The 4,460-nt window shown below is 44.6% G+C and overlaps 1 pseudogene; it reads right to left on the reverse strand.

Annotated features, from left to right (window-relative positions):
* Positions 1-1,161: 1,161 nt before the first annotated feature.
* On the reverse strand, positions 1,162-3,007 carry LOC144160938 (uncharacterized; annotated as a pseudogene).
* Between the last annotated feature and the right edge of the window lie 1,453 nt (positions 3,008-4,460).

The raw sequence follows: 4,460 nt of genomic DNA on the forward strand, positions 1-4,460 counted from the left end.
AACAGTTGAGATCGTGGGATCATTCGTTTAATGCGGCATTCACGTCCTTGGTAAAGGCTTGCCAATGCCTCCTTTCGAGGCCCTAGCTGTACGTAGAAGCGCGCGAATACGCGATTTTTCGTGCGTGGAGCTCGATGTGGCGCATAGCCGGTTTATCTTGTTTTTCACATGCAGAATCGTGCTACGGTGCAATTATTTTTCGCAGGTCAGTTCGGTGGCAAGCACGAAATATATCTCAGAATTATCTGCTAATACACAAGCATTCTTCCGACGCTTGTTGCACGAACGTTTCATTTCCTTGGTGGCATTGAAGGAACACGTCTCTTTTAGGGGCGAAGCCCCTTAATGGCTCGGGCTGTGGCCGTCTCATGTCGTCGTCGATGTAGTCATGGCACTAAAACACCGGGACCCTTGTTTACGCCTTACGCTAAAGCGTACTAGGAAAACGCACCAGGTCACTCGTTTTCTAATGCCTCGCGCTAGAACGCGCTGCGCTTCAAAGCTGTATCCTTCTACCCCCAACGGTTTCACCTCCGTGGCAAAAACGCCAAAGCGCCGAGGATACACTTGTACACCGCACGCTTCGCTTTTCCCCAGGTTTCACGTTAGTGGAAATGGCCGGGGAATTTATGTCGCCTTACCTCGCCGTCATTCTTAACCCGGGAAGGTTCTGTTTAGGTAATTGCACGATGACGCCCGATTAGAGAGACGGTAATTTCATTTTCAGTTTTTGGCTTTTATATCATTTTTTAATTGTTTTCGCACTATTACCCTTTTATTTTTTATGCACTATTATTCAATTGAATAGGTTGACTTTTCAAATTACGCATTTTTGTGCAGATACAAGGCACTACATGTTATTAGGGTACCCCGCAAATGCTATAGCATAGAAAATATCGGTGTAGTAGTAAAGTTTCCGATACAATAAAAATGGCCCGCACAGACTAAACCACTGTTGCCTATAGAACCTCCCCAGCCTATGCTTGAATGGTTCTGCCCAAACTGGGCATCTTAACGTGCCCAATGTGTAATTTAATACGTTTACACACACTAACAAGAATATTGTTGAGGTGGCAACACAAAATATTACATCTATGGCTGAACATACACGTCATCATGCCTTGAAGCGTACTTTCATTACACGCATAAAGGAAGACAAACTTCACGTAAAATTCTTTTATTGCACTGCTTGCGTGACATGCAGATGCCCCCTTCTCGAACAACAGGCGTACATGGGAAATACAACAAAACACACAAAGTAAATGTGTCCGAGCTAATAAAGGCATCGAATTTCAAGAAGCACTTTACGTAGCAGACTAATGCATGTAAAAGTTACCACTCATTCGCGACTTTTTTCCAATGGAGCTGTTGAAAAAAACTGAACACACAGGCAACGAGCAAGATTAAAGCCCAGATGGGCTACACAGGTGGACAATGCTGATGAGACAAACGCAGAGATAACTAATGAAGGAGAAAGCAAGTAGAGAAGAATACGGTTTGCTTCACTGATGACAGTGAGAAAGCATTTTACACGTCTGCATAAGTAGTACTTTGAGCAAGGATACATACATGAACCAAAATATTGGGGAATAAATCAATAAGAAAATTCCCCAAGCCCCACTGGGTTAATTTAAATTACCCCACTGAAAATTACATGACATCAGTCGAGAACAAAAACACGTCGTGAGCAACTGACACAATGGAGAGCAACGTCTCGAGAGAAAGGTGCAATGTGAACGAAGGCACACCACTGTTCTTGGTTTTGAATGCCTTTTTCGGGCTGGTACTGAGGAACAGCAAAAGAAACTGTTAGCAGTAAAATATTTTACAGCTATTTTGAACACACTATAATGTAAATTATACAAATAAGGCATCAATTTTCCTTTATCATCATTGTACGGCAATGAAGTTGCATAGAGTCCTTAACAAAGGCAGTCCTAAATTATGATTGAACGTACCACACCCAAGTCTTCAAGTGTCCTCACATAAAAAAAAAATTTATCGCAGCTGCGTACGCTCTACGGTTCTAGCTGGCTGCTGAACTACTCCAAGTTTGCCGCAGCACAGGTTTTGCTTGCTGCCCCATTTACTCTGTGTTCATGCTGCTGCCTTAGGTAAACCTTTAGTCTTGTTCGGACATATTTTTCGAGAAGCAGCTTCTCTACAGTAGGCTTGTGCAAACTGCAACATCCCAAGTGCATTTTTACAGACTTCTGCAGGGCACTCAGAATGCTTGAAAATGGCTTTTTCACCTTCATGACTTCACCCATTTCAGCAAACGTTTTGAAGTTTTCTTCACAATCCATCAAAATTGTCATTACAGACATGATGGCTGGATCAGATTTCCAGCATTTTTCACGTACTCCTTCAACTGGATGAGGCTGCTGTATTTCCCAGGAGCACTGTCAGTCAGTACTACTTTACAGCTTTTGCAGTTACCTATAGATTTTAAAACAGACCTCAGAAGGAAACCACCGATGTACGCTACGATGTCGCACTCTGCTTCCGTCAGTCCAATCACAAACAAGTTCTCTAACTCCTCAGCCTGCTGAATGGGGTCTTCCTCTAGCTTTTTTAAGCTTGGGTCAAGCAAGTCAGCCAGATGACTGCTGTCGTCAATGTTGTAGCTCGAAGTCTTAGGGGTGTGTACAAACTGGCTGACACAAATGGCCTTCAGTGCACATTTAACATCATACGCACTTGGAACTGGCTTCTTCAACCTCACAACTGAAAAAATATTTTCTAGGCAATCTTGGATCAACCTAGCAGTGAGGAGGTACAAGTATCCGCGCCTCGCCAGGAGCTCCTCTGACAGGCGCAGCACAACAGTTGTAGACACCAAAAGACCGGCCTGCGATGGCTTCCAGTGTGCAGTTGCTCCCATGTTCATCCGAGTGAATGTAGCACATGCCAGCTGCAATGTCCCAACTGCTTCCTGGTGCTTTGCGCGGTCAAAATGACTTAAAGCAACGATGGGGTGTCGTGATGACATCAAAGTGTACCACTCATGATGACACCCAAACTCACCAGTGCTGTCTGCGTCATTGGCTGGAGGAACAAATGGCAGGGGCACACGCACGGATGTACACTCGCACCTACACTCGGCAGTACTGTCCGCATCACTTTCTAGATTGTTTGTAGGCGGTAGAGGAAATGAGAAATCTCCCAATGCGTGAGCAAGCCTGGACTCAGGATCGCTGGTACTGATGCTTGCTGCCTTGTTGGTGGGCAAACTTGACAGCAAGTGGGCTTCTGGAGGATCACCTCTCGCGAATTCAGCAGTGTCATGAGGAAGAGCATCTGGCTGTAAAACGGCTGCTGAAATATGAGCACTCAACTGAACACCGTGCTCAAAACTCGTTATGTCGCAAGGATCCATAGGCAGCTGTGGAATGTCTCCAGATGTGCAAACACGCTTGGTGTTAGACGAATTCGCAGGTTTCATGGCAGAAGTGCGCTTCTTCGGGGACTTCCGGTGTTTTGGAGCAGCTGGAAAAAATTAAACATACAAACATTACTACAATAACATGCTTGCCTATGCATTCTCACTCAGCAAACAGTTCCAATACTTATTTTCGCTTTGCAGACTAAAAATTACAAGCAAAATGTTATCACGCACTTTCTTGAATGGTCTGCACCACACAAAGCATATTACTATTCCTTATAGATGTTCTGAGTAAACAAAAATAAGAGCGAAATGCCGCAGTGCAATTGAGGCAATGCATTTAGATGAGTTTGTCTTTTCTCTGAATGACCCAAACTAGATTCACAAATTCAAAGGAAAATTAAATTTGTGTCCATTTTACGGCTTTATATAACGAGTTCAGATATGTTCTTACCACGATAGGGAAAGAGAGTTGGGACAGCATCCGGCCTCAGCTTTTTCAGTCCATCTTGTCGGTGCTGCTCAAAACTTGAATCTTCAAAATGTGCCTAGAACAAAAAAAGTCAATGTAAACAATAATTGAAAATCACATAATGCATTTGAATTACTCGCTCGCGAGGCAGAATGATCGCTTTCGCGCGTTTTTTATCTTTTGGAATGGAAATTGATTATGCCCTCCAATTGCAGTACGGGAATTTTTATGGGGCGGCTCGCCACAGAAATCTTTGCAGACTTTAGTGACCCCTCATACGCCGTTTGGCAGTGTTGCATGAAAGAATCAATCATATATTCCACCCCCGCACGGAATATCAGCACAAGCAACGCAGGGAACAATTGCCCGTCTACGGTAGGGGGGACTTCATTACACCTACGAGGCGAGTCTACGGTAGAGGGGGAGATTTCACAAAGCCTACGGGGGCGCCAGCCAATTTTTTCGGCGACCCGATGAATATCCAGCCCACGGCAGCTTCAAAATCGATTGCCGAACTCTGAATTGCAGCGCATTCGAAGATTTGGCAGTCGCTCAGTGACCGCCTTTGTCGCTTGGTCTCGACCAATTTTTGTCGCAGTGACG

This window comes from Haemaphysalis longicornis, unplaced genomic scaffold (genome assembly GCF_048455015.1).
Source record: "Haemaphysalis longicornis isolate Haplotype H1 unplaced genomic scaffold, Haemaphysalis longicornis Haplotype H1 scaffold_11, whole genome shotgun sequence".
Lineage (NCBI taxonomy): Eukaryota > Metazoa > Arthropoda > Arachnida > Ixodida > Ixodidae > Haemaphysalis > Haemaphysalis longicornis.